The sequence below is a fragment of the Leuresthes tenuis genome, unplaced genomic scaffold, assembly GCF_036924035.1.
Source record: "Leuresthes tenuis unplaced genomic scaffold, fLeuTen1.0.hap1 SCAF_1, whole genome shotgun sequence".
Classification (NCBI taxonomy): domain Eukaryota; kingdom Metazoa; phylum Chordata; class Actinopteri; order Atheriniformes; family Atherinopsidae; genus Leuresthes; species Leuresthes tenuis.
In genome coordinates, this window is record NW_027325355.1 from 23438770 (window position 1) to 23456003 (window position 17234).

Below are 17234 nucleotides of genomic sequence, written 5' to 3' on the forward strand. Positions count from 1 at the left end.
TGTAAAACAAAGATGCAAAAGGCAGTAAATACTTGATAAAACTTACTTTGGTGTAAAACAAAGATGCAAAAGGCAGTAAATACTTGATAAAACTTACTTTGGTGTAAAACAAAGATGCAAAAGGCAGTAAATACTTGATAAAACTTACTTTGGTGTAAAACAAAGATGCAAAAGGCAGTAAATACTTGATAAAACTTACTTTGGTGTAAAACAAAGATGCAAAAGGCAGTAAATACTTGATAAAACTTACTTTGGTATAAAACAAAAGGCAGTAAATACTTGATAAAACTTACTTTGGTGTAAAACAAAGATGCAAAAGGCAGTAAATACTTGATAAAACTTACTTTGGTGTAAAACAAAGATGCAAAAGGCAGTAAATACTTGATAAAACTTACTTTGGTGTAAAACAAAGATGCAAAAGGCAGTAAATACTTGATAAAACTTACTTTGGTGTAAAACAAAGATGCAAAAGGCAGTAAATACTTGATAAAACTTACTTTGGTATAAAACAAAAGGCAGTAAATACTTGATAAAACTTACTTTGGTGTAAAACAAAGATGCAAAAGGCAGTAAATACTTGATAAAACTTACTTTGATGTAAAACAAAGATGCAAAAGGCAGTAAATACTTGATAAAACTTACTTTGGTGTAAAACAAAGATGCAAAAGGCAGTAAATACTTGATAAAACTTACTTTGGTGTAAAACAAAGATGCAAAAGGCAGTAAATACTTGATAAAACTTACTTTGGTGTAAAACAAAGATGCAAAAGGCAGTAAATACTTGATAAAACTTACTTTGGTGTAAAACAAAGATGCAAAAGGCAGTAAATACTTGATAAAACTTACTTTGGTGTAAAACAAAGATGCAAAAGGCAGTAAATACTTGATAAAACTTACTTTGGTGTAAAACAAAGATGCAAAAGGCAGTAAATACTTGATAAAACTTACTTTGGTATAAAACAAAAGGCAGTAAATACTTGATAAAACTTACTTTGGTGTAAAACAAAGATGCAAAAGGCAGTAAATACTTGATAAAACTTACTTTGGTGTAAAACAAAGATGCAAAAGGCAGTAAATACTTGATAAAACGTACTTTGGTGTAAAACAAAGATGCAAAAGGCAGTAAATACTTGATAAAACTTACTTTGGTGTAAAACAAAGATGCAAAAGGCAGTAAATACTTGATAAAACTTACTTTGGTGTAAAACAAAGATGCAAAAGGCAGTAAATACTTGATAAAACTTACTTTGGTGTAAAACAAAGATGCAAAAGGCAGTAAATACTTGATAAAACTTACTTTGGTGTAAAACAAAGATGCAAAAGGCAGTAAATACTTGATAAAACTTACTTTGGTGTAAAACAAAGATGCAAAAGGCAGTAAATACTTGATAAAACTTACTTTGGTGTAAAACAAAGATGCAAAAGGCAGTAAATACGTGATAAAACTTACTTTGGTGTAAAACAAAGATGCAAAAGGCAGTAAATACTTGATAAAACTTACTTTGGTGTAAAACAAAAGGCAGTAAATACTTGATAAAACTTACTTTGGTGTAAAACAAAGATGCAAAAGGCAGTAAATACTTGATAAAACTTACTTTGGTGTAAAACAAAGATGCAAAAGGCAGTAAATACTTGATAAAACTTACTTTGGTGTAAAACAAAGATGCAAAAGGCAGTAAATACTTGATAAAACATACTTTGGTGTAAAACAAAGATGCAAAAGGCAGAAAATACTTGATAAAACTTACTTTGGTGTAAAACAAAAGGCAGTAAATACTTGATAAAACTTACTTTGGTGTAAAACAAAGATGCAAAAGGCAGTAAATACTTGATAAAACTTACTTTGCACCAGTCTGCCTGGGTTTTATCAAATTACATCCAAGTTCATAGCTCAAGAAGTTGAATTCACTGAGCATTTACTGGACTTTATAAAGTACCGCTGCACCAACATTATCAACACCATCATCCTGGTTCTCCCTACTTAGATAAAGATTAAATTTTAAACTTATTATTGCTAATCCGTCTGGAGCCCGCTTGCATCGCCTCTACTTACAACTGCTTAATTATTTACTCATCTTGTAAACAAGATACTGAAACAATAAAAAATAATAAACCCTCCAGCTGGGAATAATACCCAGTTATTTTTTCTAAGCAAATGAGTTGCAACCTGAGTTGTAGCTGACGAAAGTGTTGTATATTATGACTCAGAACATGCCCAAGGGCCTCGTTTTCTACACCGTTTTGCTTTGTACACAAACTGCTGTGTTATTGGGTAAATATGTAATACATTATTGGAAATAGAGACGTTTACAAAGACGCCGCATCGACTGTCTCAGCCCATTATATATACTCCTCAGCCCTCCTATACTATGGCAAGGTAGGGCTTAAATTAACACCAAGTTAGGAAGGAGGGGCCCTTTTACACCATTTACAATAAATGTGACAAAGTGTATCTTTCACAGCCAGTTTTGTTTTTATTCAAGTTTACTGTTGTGTGAAATCCATGCGGTCAAAGAACAGATTTGGTTTATTTTCCCTGGTGAATACTGAGAGAGACGTCTCCTTATGAAGTCATTCAGCCAATTTAATGTAAATCTGATGCTTGTCTACAAAAGACTACAAAAGAACTCTAAATGTCCCCACGATCTGGCTTGAATAGTGGACAGTTTGTTCCACCAAGCTGCTCCTGATCAATATTATTCACAATATAACCATCTTCTTACAGAGGCAAAGTTCCAGCCATACATTTCCTAACATTTAAATGCCATCAGATTGTGGAGGATGCAGTCTGAGCAGCAGGATCCCCAGACCTCCTCCTCCACATCTTCTGAAGGATGCCAGGTGCTCCCAAGCCAGCTGAGGTCTGCTCCAACATGACCAAAAACACCAAAACTGTGTCAAACTAATCTAAATTATGCCTCCTGATGTTTTCCTGCGTGTTCACAGCAAATATAACATTAAATCGTTATAAAGTCCACTGTTTGAAGCGCTTACAGACTGAACTAAGCCGGTCTTTGCAAACCTAAAGCAGCACCTGAGCCAATCTTGTGCCATCAAACACTCTTTTTCCCACCTGAGTGAAATCTTTCTCCACTGCAAAGCTGCCATCCAGTGATTTAAAAGCACAAACTTGTGAGATTTAAGGTATTTTTAAAAAACTAAATCGGAAACAAAATCGGTAAAAAAGCCGCACTATTCTAGTGAAACTGGCGGTTTAATTTAATGTTACATTGTGGCTTTTTGCCCAACACTTCTGCTTTATTTAAGGTTTAAATTGCTCAAAGAACTCGTGTTTTTATGCTACATTAACCCCAGACAGTCAAAGAAGTTTGGGTTTAGCTTACACTGGTGTTTGAGGATAAATTACACCCGTGGCTTCCAGATCTTTGTAAGCATTCTCAGCTGAATGGCATTTATTACAGCCTGGCCACATTTGGAAAGGCAGAACTGAAATATGCCTTCGTCTTTTAAATAAAGCCAAGGAAATGAGCTGGAGTTCAGTGATCCAGGAGTGACAAGAACCTGCAGCTGCGTCATCATGAGAAACATCCTTCACCTGAAGGGTCACTCAGTAAATGTGTGGGTGGCAGAAGGAGGAAAGCAGGGTTTATATTGTGGATAATGGCCCCATTATGACATGTTAACAGGACCAAGGGTGGGGGAAATTAATTGATAAATTCTTTTTTCCCTCACAATGAAACGACATCCCAAACCAAACAGGAAAAAAAGAAGATGACTCGCTGCTTCCTGGGTTGCAGAACCATCCTTTCTATTTAATGACAACAAAATTCAGTGTTGTTGACACACCTCGTCAACACCCTGCTGTGACCTCGCCGGCATCGAGCATCAATCAAACGCTTCAGCTCCGGCACAATCACATCCATCACTCACTTTCAAAGTTTTACATCATGTGGATCGAGGATCTGTGTTGTTGTCACACTTGGGTGTTGAATCTTTAAAATCACATGACTGTGAATGCTGTTCATCTCCTGTGCTGCAGCTTCCATCCTGTCTAAAAATGTGGCTTTCAGCGGGGTGATGAGGGACAGAGCGTACTATAAATTCTGCAATTAAAATTGAATGAAACGAGGGCATTCGGCAAAACACAGCGCCGGCTGAAGCTGGCTGCACTGCACATATTTATTAATATTTATTAATATGTGCAGCGGCGACTGTGAAGAAGTAAATGACGGAACGGGATCCCTCTTCTCCTGCTTTAAATTTAAAAGCAGACGATTGATTTCTTGACGGGGATTGTTTGAATGTTGAATATTTTAATACTCATTGCATTTCTGATGGTGCCGGACACGATGGGAGATGAAACAGATGACATATGGGCAAAGGTCAAAGCTTTCTGCTGGGACCAGGAAGCCTGTTTTGATTCCATCCTCAGTGCAACCAGCAAAAACTCCACGAGGAAATGCTTGAGGTGCAAGTTCACATTTTTCCACGTTTCTAATCATCTTTAGTGCCTCGGAAGTCCAGCAATTAATAATCCACAACAAATTCATCCATCTTACCAAAAATTGTACATAATTAATTCTTTTGCCCCCTCAAAAGAAAGTTTCAGTTGCATATAACTCATTAAATTATATGCAACTGATCCCGCCTGCCGTGTTCACTCCACTAATGCTTTATTTCTAATGTCAGGCGGTTGGAACCGAGGGGTTATTCTGAATTAAAGGAAGCTAAATTAAACAAGTGGATGTGTCATATTGGTAACATTTTCACTGTTGATAGATATGCACCAGCTGGCCGAGGAGCTGGAGCCGGTAGGTTTAGCTGTTTAAGCTAGCTGACACAGTCTGGCTAACTGTTGCTCACAGCTCATTTAACAGGTTCCTCATAACGAATGATCCCACAGGTAATAAGAATCGGTTTCTCCAGTATTTTAAGTATTATCTGGTCTGACACACATTTTTTAAACTGTAGGGGGTGGAAGTAGGAGGCAGAAAACCCAAAACATAGCAATGATGACAGAGAGGTGATGACTGATGCGTTCTTGTACAACACTTCAATAATTTAACCATTATCCAGTGACTTATTTCCATTTACCCTAATGTTTTATCAAATTCAGCTTTTCCAACTCTAGATAATCTCAAGAATTCAGGATCTTTGACCTGCTTATTCACAAAAAGTTCTGCACAATTCTGACTATTCTTTCCTTGCCGACTAATTCACTAAACCGGGTATCAGTCACGGCTCCCTTCACTGTTTCCAGTTGGTTAAAAAACACTGTAGTTGGGCTCATTAGTGGGGAAAAAAAGTCATGAACACATCACCCCTGTGCTTGCCAACCTGCACTGGCTCCCTATTAGATCTCATTAAATTTTAAATCTTACTGCTCACCTTAAAAGCCTTAAAATGGCCCCAGAACTTCTCAGACTTATAAACCTGGTATGTTCCCTTCCACATACTGAGATCTGCTTATACTGGCCTGCTAATTATTCCCAGGTCAAATGGAAATCAGGCCTTTTCCATTAAAACCCCTATTTATGGAGCTATCTGCCCACTGGACCCAATGTAAATCCACCCTTTGCCCGACAGGGTTTCCCTTCCCTCTGCTTTAACCTTTAGGATTCTGGAGTAAAAATCTATCTGCTTATAATCACTTCATATAACCTGATACTCCATGTGTTGCCATGTCAAAATGTGCAGAATAATCTAGTCTTTAATAATAATAATCGGTGCATGCACCCCAACTCCTCAGGTTAAAGAGGTGAGGAGCCCATTCTCTTGAAGGGATCAAGGAGTCATGGTCATATAGCTCTCCACGCCGTGTGCTGGCGGCCATTTAAGGACAGTAGAAGTTAAGTTTCTAGCTCCCTTTAATCCCTCTTTAAAGCTTTCCTCCTTGTGAAAGCCTGTGACATCAGACAGTTGCCTTGTGAACATCCATGTGACCCAAGTCGTCTTTTCACCCGAGTAAAGGACGGAAACTACGACTCAACTATCTGAGGAACCATCCTGCCAATTAGCATCAATACTTAATGTGTCTTTTGGCTCGTAAAAGGAGGTCACAGTGTCAGTATATAGCGACAGTATCTACATGAAATAAAGTGCCTATGAAGTGAAATTTAATCCGACTGACCAAATTAATTCAAATAAATAAGATGCCTCCAGTTACATCAGGAATCCCAGTCCATAACTCCAACACCCTGCTGATGCTGACCCACGTTCATCAGATAAAGCTCTTTTCCTTGTGTTTATTTCTTGCTGGAGTCTCTGGTGGACTTGAAGTCATTAAATGAATTCCAAAGTGGAGCGAACACTTATCACCTTGATTTAACCTGGAACCAGCTCAGCAAAGGATGCATCAGCTTGTTTCTTTCTCCCAGATAACCTGTCACTTCATTACGATGATCAGAAACGGGCCCAAAGTTTGTAGTGTCTGTTATCTTTAAGTTACTTTATATTTATATACATACATATATATTATGTTATCTGTTGTAGCAGCACTGAAACGCAGATTTTATCCACTAAGATGCACCAGGACCACGATCTGCCTTTAGAAACTACCGATTAAATATTTAAGAACAGAGCAAAATCCTTTTTGTGCCTGTCCTTATGCAGGATTCCTCACCTTTGCACAACCTGTCCAAAGCTTTGGTAAACAAAGAACAGGTTTCCATCAGACTCCTGTATCCATAATTCAAACGATCCATAATCCCAGTTGCCACCTGCCTGCTTTATACTGACAATACTGACGCTAAACGCTGTCACAGTATGTGGACCAGTCGGGTCTGAAGGGCTTTGTAATGTCAGGGCTGCGTTACACGGCTTTAGTTCTCTGGCAGAATCTTTATAAGCATTTTACAAGCAGAAGCTTCTGGATGATATGACACATTTTCATGAATAAGTACGACAGGATGAAGCGTGACCTAGATACACAGGTAAAAAATGTGTTTTCACATCTCGTTTCTTTGCTTTCCTCCATTACAATCAGGGATTCTGGGACGTTTTCACTAGTTTGTTTCTGTAAGGAACAACCTGCAGATATATGAAGATTATTCAAGACATGTTGGAGGGAGGTTAGTGATCGTAGGCTGAAATTACTGATTATTACAGTATTTTCATGACCTTTGAGAGCCTTTAATAAATGATTAATCATTTTATCTGTGACAGTCACACCGTAATATCATAAATAATTTAATTTTCTATCATCTTGAAGCCCAAAGTGAGATTTCCAAATGTTTTCCTTTGTCTCACCTCAAGCTTATCATCACATAAGCAACAGAACAGCAGCAAATTCTCACATTTAAACACTTTTCAACAGGAACGGTTTGTCCATAAGACATATTTTTCCACAGCGTTACGGTGGTTTTGACATTTCCAGACAGTTTCAGCTGCTCTGTGTGTCTCTCAGTGGGTCTACATGATGAGATTAACTGGATTACAGCTATAGTTCTGCTCCTTATCTGAGGGTAATTATCCTTGGATATATGGCGGTGAATGAATGGAATCACTGGCACAAAGCAGGTCATACCCCGGTACGATAGGTGGCGCTGTCCCCATTTCAGCTATCGCTAATAGAGCCACTTCCTGTTGGCGTCTTCACCAACAACAACAAACTCAGGCATTCAGAAAGATGGCGAACGCAGAGTGAGATGAAGCTGCGTCCCTCTCCATCTGTGATGAGCTGGTTATGGCACAGAGATGCCCAACGGCGCATTCTCCATCGCCTTGTTTCTTTATATAACAATAATATCGTTTCCTTCGACTTCCGGGTGACGACCGAGGGAAAAAATCTGGAGCATTCGCAGAAAGCGAGTTACCTTAATTCTTAATTCGATCGCGAGTAACACGATCCGATCTTTTTGTCAGATTAAGGTGTCTACATGAACTGAACAACTCAATCTTATTGTAATTTAGCCATTAATCCGATCCGATGGGACTCATGTAACCGCACTAACCGTCCAATCAGCTTAAGGCTGTGCTCCATGAGGTACCGCCGCTTTGGGGCAATTTCGGTCAAGCTGAAAATCGCCTCAACTGCTCCCATTGACTCCAATGTAAAATCGTTTTTTCCTCAGATTTCTGGCGTTACAACACAATCTCTGTGGTTTCCGGGAGGGCTCGACCCGACGTGCTTTCGTCATACGTAACGTGAAGCTAGCTAGCGTAGCTAGCATAGCTAGCGTAGCTACCACACGCTAATCCTTTTCAAGGTCAGCATGGCGAGTGTAAACAATTGAGTTACTCCATAAATAGTTTAATTAATGTAAATAGTCTGGTGGTGTCTTTAACAACAGAAATTGTAACTAATTTAATGTAAAATCAAGGCTAATATAAAGTCAAGAACTGTAAATAAATACTACTAATGTTTCCAATCTTTTTCTTAATTAATGGTGAAGCAGATCTCTCTCTCTCCATGTTCAAAGGTATCTGAAGAACTGAAGAACTGATTACCTGCTAGTATGTGGCTAAAGGGAAGATCTTTATCTTGCAATCTCGTCCTTATATACTGATTGTGACAGCTGACCTGCTACTTATTAATTTACCAATTGAACGGCTCACTTTAGTCATCATCGCTGCTTTTGCCTCCTCTGAGAAATTTGTCAGGCGCCGCCACTGCTTTTCAAAAATAAGTGACTTTAATAGTTACCATTAAATGTGATGTTGTTTACAACATGCTGCAAACAGGAATGATTTTCAATGGAAGCCAGCCTGCGTCAATTAGCCTTCAGCTGATACACAATTACGCTTTTTGTCAGCATCAACAAACCTTTCGCACAATATTTGGCACCATCAGAGCAGTCAACATATTTTTAATAGATTTAAAAGGACTTCAGGAGGGTGAATCACACCCAGTTATTGCCAAGTTCTGCAACTAAACATGAACAAGGCCATTTTTTGTCATCATTAATTTCATTTGGACTTTTTATGAACATATTCAGAATGTTTTCAGAGGAGCTTTACAATCCTGTGTTTACAGTTCAGAGGTGCCAATTATTTTCATCAACAACTTAAATAATATTCAGGTCAAATCTGGCCCCATTTTCATTTACATGAAGGAATCAGAAGCCTTAAATCTCAGCGGTCGATGCAGAGACTGAACCCTCCTCGAGGCTTATTATGCTCACAGGACCTGAGGCTTAATCTCAGCATATCTCCTCCTTTTTCACTATTATCTAATTTTCCATGGTTGTAAGGAGAATTGGCTGCTCTCCATGGGAAGAACAATAAAAAATGCTTCTTAGCTGTGGCATTTCTATATAGATTGCTGGGATCCTTGTGGGAACACAACTTTCTTGTCCTCAAAACGTTGCCAATTCAGAGGACGTGAACCACTCCCAGAATTGTTTTTTCCCCACAAACCGACTCGCGACAGCTGGTTTTAACACATAAATTGACAAACTGCAACACAATCTGTGGCTTCATGGTGCATCTTTAAACTGAGGAACCTCTAAATGCAGTCTGAGCGCTTCAGTGATCAGAGGTGAAGGTGATTCCTTACCCCAAAGCAGGGGCTAAGGAATCACCTCGATAACATTTATCGAGGAACATTATTGCTCGATAATGTGAAACGTTGCTCATCGGTGAGTCCTGAGTGGCTGATTTGGCCTCGTTAGTATTTGTATTTTCTCTATTCACTGCCAACAGAGATGGTCCTTGTTGGGAAAAACACTTTGCTTTGTCAAATAACTGTATAAAATAGGACCTAAAGGGTTGTACCCAGAAGGCTTTTTTGTCAAAACCCCCGTAATAATTTACACTCAATGTCTATCTGCAAATACCTTTTCTCAAGCAAAGCATTAAGCTCTCAGCGCAGCAATGATAAAACGTGCGATTACACTCACAACAGTGTTGATGTCAGATGGCTGAACAACTTTAGAAAACCCTTTGCCAAAGTGGCAACCCAGCTGCAAAGCTTTAAGTATGTAAAGAAGAAGCGAGAAGGTTTTTCCAATAACGTGAGCAACACTGCAGCGATGTGGATGAGAGCGACTGCATTTAAAATGTGCAGAGATGTCTCTGTTTGTACAAAAATCACAAAGCTGCAGCTTAATGAGCATAAGAGCCTATATACAGGCCAAAAAAAAAGCAAAGATCCAGCAATTCATGAGGAAAATGGCCCCCAGAGATGATCTGTTAAGTAGGTGCAGAGAGGCAGGAGGAAGAGCAGGAACCATCATGGAAGTATAAGGCTCTGCACAGCATGTACCACGGGAAGATTAAAGGAAACCGAAGTCCTATCAGTGGTTAGAAAAGGCTGGAATACAGCAGAGTCACTAATCATGACAGCTCATGAACAGATGCTGAGCAAAAGAGCAATAGTGGCCGGGGTCGACCACACCAGACTGGACTCCAGGCCCAGGCTGTGCAAAGAGGCCTCTGAGATAGTCCAGCACATAGTAGCAGGTGTAGGATGCAGGCTGGGGTTGGAAGAGTGCACAGGAACATCTGTTATGGGTATGGGCTGGAAAATGGGTTGGAGAATACCTCCAAAGATGATGGAGAAAGAGGGAGCCAAGATCCTGGTAAACAGGTGAAAATGAAAGACGTCAGCAGTGATCTTAGAGAAGCAATTGTTGCTGCCCATCAATATGGGAAAGGTTATAAGGGCATTTCCAGACTTCCAAACAAAGATTATTCACAAGTGGAAAACATTCAGCAGAGCATGTCCCAGCAACAGGTCAATTAGTTTGTCTTCGAGGTGCAGTGTGAAAGATTTTATCACCTTTCCACATAAAGCTACTGTTGTTCAGTGTTTAGGCTAAGCTAGGCTAACCAGTGGCCACTTCCTCCCGTTGTTAAGTCTTTAGGCTAAGCTAGGCTAACCAGTGGCCACTTCCTCCTGTTGTTCAGTGTTTAGGCTAAGCTAGGCTAACCAGTGGCCACTTCCTCCCGTTGTTAAGTCTTTAGGCTAAGCTAGGCTAACCAGTGGCCACTTCCTCCTGTTGTTCAGTCTTTAGGCTAAGCTAGGCTAACCAGTGGCCACTTCCTCCTGTTGTTCAGCCTTTAGGCTAAGCTAGGCTAACCAGTGGCCACTTCCTCCTGTTGTTCAGTCTTTAGGCTAAGCTAGGCTAACCAGAGGCCACTTCCTCCTGTTGTTCAGTGTTTAGGCTAAGCTAGGCAAACCAGTGGCCACTTCCTCCTGTTGTTTAGTCTTTAGGCTAAGCTAGGCTAACCAGAGGCCACTTCCTCCTGTTGTTCAGTGTTTAGGCTAAGCTAGGCTAACCAGTGGCCATTTCCTCCTGTTGTTCAGTATTTAGGCTAAGCTAGGCTAACCAGTGGCCACTTTCTCCTGTTGTTCAGTCTTTAGGCTAAGCTAGGCTAACCAGTGGCCACTTTCTCCTGTTGTTTAGTCTTTAGGCTAAGCTAGGCTAACCAGTGGCCACTTCCTCCTATTGTTCACTCTTTAGGCTAAGCTAGGCAAACCAGTGGCCACTTCCTCCTGTTGTTCAACCTTTAGGCTAAGCTAGGCTAACCAATGGCCACTTCCTCCTGTTGTTCAGTATTTATGCTAAGCTAGGCTAACCAGTGGCCACTTCCTCCTGTTGTTCAGCCTTTAGGCTAAGCTAGGCTAACCAGAGGCCACTTTCTCCTATTGTTCAGTCTTTAGGCTAAGCTACGCTAACCAGAGGCCACTTCCTCCTGTTGTTCAGTGTTTAGGCTAAGCTAGGCTATCCAGTGGCCACTTTCTCCTGTTGTTCAGTGTTTAGGCTAAGCTAGGCTAACCAGTGGCCACTTCCTCCTGTTGTTCAGTATTTAGGCTAAGCTAGGCTAACCAGTGGCCACTTTCTCCTATTGTTCAGTCTTTAGGCTAAGCTACGCTAACCAGAGGCCACTTCCTCCTGTTGTTCAGTGTTTAGGCTAAGCTAGGCTATCCAGTGGCCACTTTCTCCTGTTGTTCAGTGTTTCGGCTAAGCTAGGCTAACCAGAGGCCACTTCCTCCTGTTGTTCAGTGTTTAGGCTAAGCTAGGCTATCCAGTGGCCACTTTCTCCTGTTGTTCAGTGTTTAGGCTAAGCTAGGCTAACCAGTGGCCACTTCCTCCTGTTGTTCAGTATTTAGGCTAAGCTAGGCTAACCAGTGGCCACTTCCTCCTGTTGTTCAGTATTTAGGCTAAGCTAGGCTAACCAGTGGCCACTTTCTCCTGTTGTTTAGTCTTTAGGCTAAACTAGGCCAACCAGTGACAGGTAGCACCTTTGTTTTTAGCACACAGAGTTGCAACATCTCATCTCATGCTTCAAAATTTAGAGACCATTTAAGAAAATATCAGAGCTTATTTCCAAAAGCAGTTGGTAGTACTGTCTCTTAGTTTCTCTCTTGTTTCATATCCGTTGTATGACATGTATGACAGTTTGATTTGATTTGTGATGTGCTAATGGGACAGGTCCTCACATCCTGCTCATTTTCGATGTTTATTACAAAAGGCGAGTGATTCTGTAAAACCTAAGGGCCACAATGGCTGCTTTAAAGTATACACCCTTACAATAGAAAGTAAACCAAGCTGAGTCTGGTTATTATCTGGTATGATAAAGACACGCATTAAATCTAAATGATGAGCTATTGTTGTGTTTTTGTCTGATGAATGTTTTCCTTTGATAGACAAATCAACAGAGCACCGGATCAGATACTTCCACTGAAATTCTCTCCTTCAAACGTCAAAAATACAAGTGATGCAGCTTTTACATTTGATTGGTGGTGGCAGCATGGTGTTTCGGTAATTAATTACTGACTGTGCCAAGTCATTTACATAGAAACTGAGGATCTTTTATTATATCTCAAGAACTGGAAGATTCCTACCCAATCACTGAAATCTGGATGCCAGACTGTTCTGGAGTTAGATCAAATACTTCCTGCTGTGAGAGCAATGACTGACAGATGAAATAATGGAGATATGTTTGTGGGTTATGTAGGGAGTGGTGGGGGTTAAATGGGAGACTTAATGGGGAAATTGGGGTTAAAGTAAAAAAAAGAAAACGGCCAAAACAGGAGAGATAGAGGAGCTAGAAGACTGAAAAAGTAGCGAGGGAGACGGGAAGATTGCGAGGGCGATGGCAGAAAGAAAAAAGAAAAAGTCTTAGTGGGAGATAAGGGAGGCAGAGACGGAGGAGGGGGGGGGGGGGGGGGGTGCTGAGATGGAGAGACCAGGAAGGACAGAAAGTGAGAGATAAGGCCTGGCAGTTAACAGAGGCATCCTGCTGATGTGGATGGCTTCAGGAAAGCATGTCGAAACACAGCAACTCCCCTGCTTTGGGGTATTATTTAAAAAAAAAAACTAATCTATCCTTGAGAGTTGGTAAGAAAAAGGTACAAAACCATGGCAGTTCGCCCCCCCTCTTCCCTTCAAGTGACACTTTCAAGCCCTTGACTGGTTTTCAGTGACCTTTCCCAAACTACTGCCTCCTCTCCTATAATTTCAAATGTAGTTACTGACAGATGAAATGTGTTATCTCTGCTCAAAGGGGGTGACGCAGAAATGTGCTTCAACCATCTTGATTACCCCTTTAACACAGCACAAATCCATTCATTCGGATTGAAATGACAAAGAATATCGACGCGGGCTTAAAACTGAGCGATTCAAACTGTCTGGGTCTGATCGAGACGGAAAAGTTCTTCGGTGAAACAGAAAGAAAGTTTGAGGAAAAACAACTGGGAATAAATAAGACCAGAAACTAAACTACTTAGCAGGTAAAGAGGTGTTTTTCCCCTGATGTCTTATAATTGCTTTTTAAATTCAGTTTGACTCATTGCCTGTGGGAGCAGTAAAGATACAGTACTGCGTCTTGAGCTGCTTTGTGGTGGAAGGCAGATTATTTCTCTGCAGAAACAAGGAAATATCTTTATCATTCATTTTTACCACAGATTCTGCTAAATAATAACAATAAAGATGGCGATAAAGTGAGTGGGACGGGTGTAAAGACTCCTGGTGTTTGTTTTGTGTCCAGTTTCCATCCACAGTTTAAAGAAATGCTTGGTGACTATTGATAGTATCCAGTATTGATGACATTTGCTTGCCCTTTGACGGATAAACAACCTCGAACCTCATTGAAGCTGGGATAGGTTCCCAAAAGAAGGAGGCAGCCCCCGGACCATCTCAACATGGCCCACAACATCCTCAAATGGAATACAAAACAATCTAAATCTATAAAAACAAGCACTCTGTTCACGAATCTTGAGGCAAGGGCACAATCTCTACAGGCTTTTCACTGGATTCAAGCAAAGAGTGCTGTCTACATTTAGCTAGGACTAAAATAGCCCTCAAGTCTTCTCTGCCAGCCACAGGTCAGTAAGGCCAGCCAGACTTAGAAAGAATTCTTCAGAAAAGAGAAATGTAACTTTAACTTTAACCAAACAGTGAGCACCCAACTGTTTGGTCTTAAAGGGGAACTCTGGTATTTTTAAACCTGGACCTTATTTCTGGCATGAAATACATTTATCGACTCACCGAGAACAGTTTGGCGAAAGTCGGCGTCCTTCGAAAGTTATTTATATAACTCGCGATCGGCGTATATCCATATAATAGAGTTAATGGGGCGATGCAGCCTCTAAATAAGGCATTATCTGTCTTTATTTCACCAATACTTTAAGAAGAATGAATGAATGAACGTGTGCTATAGCTCTGTTAGCTCATAGCTGCTGTTATGTGGCTACTTGCAGCTATAGGAGAGCTAACGGAGGGATTTCTACACAGGCACTCTACTGGGACCACTTCATCCACACGCCCCCCTGCAGCACAGTTTATTTGTTTCTTTTTGTCTGGCGGTGTTGTTCCGGTTCAAAGGACAAAGCACCAGTCCAATCAGCAATAATTCATGTCAAATCACACTGTCCCTTTAAAATCTTTCAGAAAATGATGTAAGTGTATCGAATCGTGGCTGAATATCGTATATTGTATCGTAAGATTAGCCCTGGTGTCACACAGCTGTACTTTGTTTGTGGAGGTTGTGGCTCAACAGACAACGTCGAATATGCAGCATTGACTCGTTCATGTAAAGTCATATAAAGCTACGGAGCCTTATTGCTGTTCGTCATGATACCATTTATGTTGTCAAATCCATACTTCCAAACACAATTTTTCTCTTCGAATGGCTTTAGTCACTGGTATCCTTAATTAAAAAAAAATTAAAAATAGTGTATTTTACAGAGAAGTCATGCATTAGCTCAAGCTAAATGTATATCACCCAAGCTTTCCCAACGCCGAATGGATGTTTTAAGTTCAAAGAACAAGTAACAGACCCGTTTCTGACAATAACAAAGCTGGTACAAGCCTATTTTTTAGTTCACTTTACTTACAGTTACTTTAACTGCTTCAATATGGAAATAAAAAACTGCACATCACTGCTATTAAAACAAAAACAAAGTAACGAAACAGAGACGTGGTTTTATGTTTTGCTCTTCGAACAGATTAAAAATCGGAAGTACCCGATTCGGCCACTTGAGGGCAGCAAAGTTGTAAACCCGGCTTTTTACATCTAATTACGTTATAATAAATTGCTCATCATTTCCTGCCACTTGGCTTTTATCACTTTTTGCGAGAAAACATCAGATTCTACTATCCTCGGGTTTGTTTGAGTCGTCCGTCACCTCAGCCTTTGAGAAGGAGGCGCTGAGCCAGTCATCCACATCCAGGGTTTCTTTAAAGGACACACCCACTAACACCTGGGCAGCTGCAGTGGGCAGAACAGTACGATCCCACCAAGTGTCACTATATTTTACCAGAAATCAAAAGGAACCATTGCAGAAACATGTATTACTCAAAGTGGCTTAAAAAACATAAAACCCTGGTCTTAAAAAGACCAAATGTGCATTGGTTCATGACAAATCTGTGGCTTTGGCTTTATGTGCGACACCCTGCTCCTTTGAGATTGTCATGTAAGTAATTAACATCAGCGTATCAGTTGCAGGAGCTTCACTAAGAATAAGACCTGCTTGGATATTTTCTGCAGTTTCAGCCACAGCCAGCTGATAAAGGAGCACAGTGAGGAGGGCGAGAGCAGGAAAGGAAAGCACAGTTTAGACAGGAGCATTTATCATGCAGAGGTGCAATCAGGCTCAGTTTCAAAGTGGCATTGATACAAGAACACCCCCCCCAAACAAAAAAAAATAGGCTAATCAGTGGGAAAGCTCATTGTTTGTGTTTACCCGTGTGTCTGTTTGCCATTTGTGAGCACGCTGGCATCGAGGACCGTCTCTCTACAACACAGCGTATCACCAGTGAGTCATTATTTCTGTGCTACCTGCCTGATTTCTGTTCCTGTCATTTCCCCGTTGACTGTAATCTTCCCCGTACGCACCTGCTTTTTCCGAGCATCACACATTTTGCATTTATGTGGAGTGAGAGATAGCGACTGCATTAGTAACATCAACAGAAAGAGGTGCAGAAAAGTGCGAGTCAAGACTCTGAAGGAAACAGCTACTCTCAGCGTGGCCATGCAGTTCTGTGCAGAGCTATCTGCTCAATTGAAGCTGACAAGAGAGAAATTGGTACCTGTGTTTGGTCCTAGGACTGACGCCAAGCCCTGATGGTCTCACTGCAGATGTTTTTAACCATGTGGGAAATAACTTCCACAACACGGGAACAAAAGGCACCAAAGGAGCAAGACAAATCAGCAGCTAATGAGAGGCTATTCCAGGAATTTATAACTGTACTCCCATAAAGTTGAGGAAAAACAAAGAGGAATGCTCAGATCTGATCATATGTAGTTTATTCGAAAATAAGAGGGGTGATAATCAGCTGTGAGTGGGAACCCTGGGTGTCTAAATCTGGTTGGCCCGTCTTTGCCATTAAGTTGTCCAAATAAATCTTTTCACCTTTCACTTTTAGGTCAAATCTAACGTAGTTGAGACGTTTGACAAAGTAATATTTTCTGTCCTTTCGACTAAATTCAGATAAATTTGAAGAGTTCTGACTCCATCAGTTCAGTGTTACACAGATTGTGCACAAAGAGTGGTGAAACAACTAAGATTACTCAAGGAACAAAGGGTAAATGGTCTGCAAGGTCACCGTGGAATCAGAGGAAGCCTCTTTCTTGTTGGCTAATGTAGTGTCCAAGAGTCCAGCATCAGGAGAAAACTGAACGACAATGGTGTGCGAAAATGAGAAAATACAGTGTTCCTCAAAGTAAACGAACTGCTTTTCTGAAGTGAAACAGATAAACAGGAAGAAGGATGTTTGGTGGTAAATGTGAGTCCAAAAAGAACTCGCTGGTTTAAATGAGGAGAGTTATGCTTGGATGAGGGAAAACACCACATTGTAGCTTAAAAAACATGGTGGCCCTTTGAA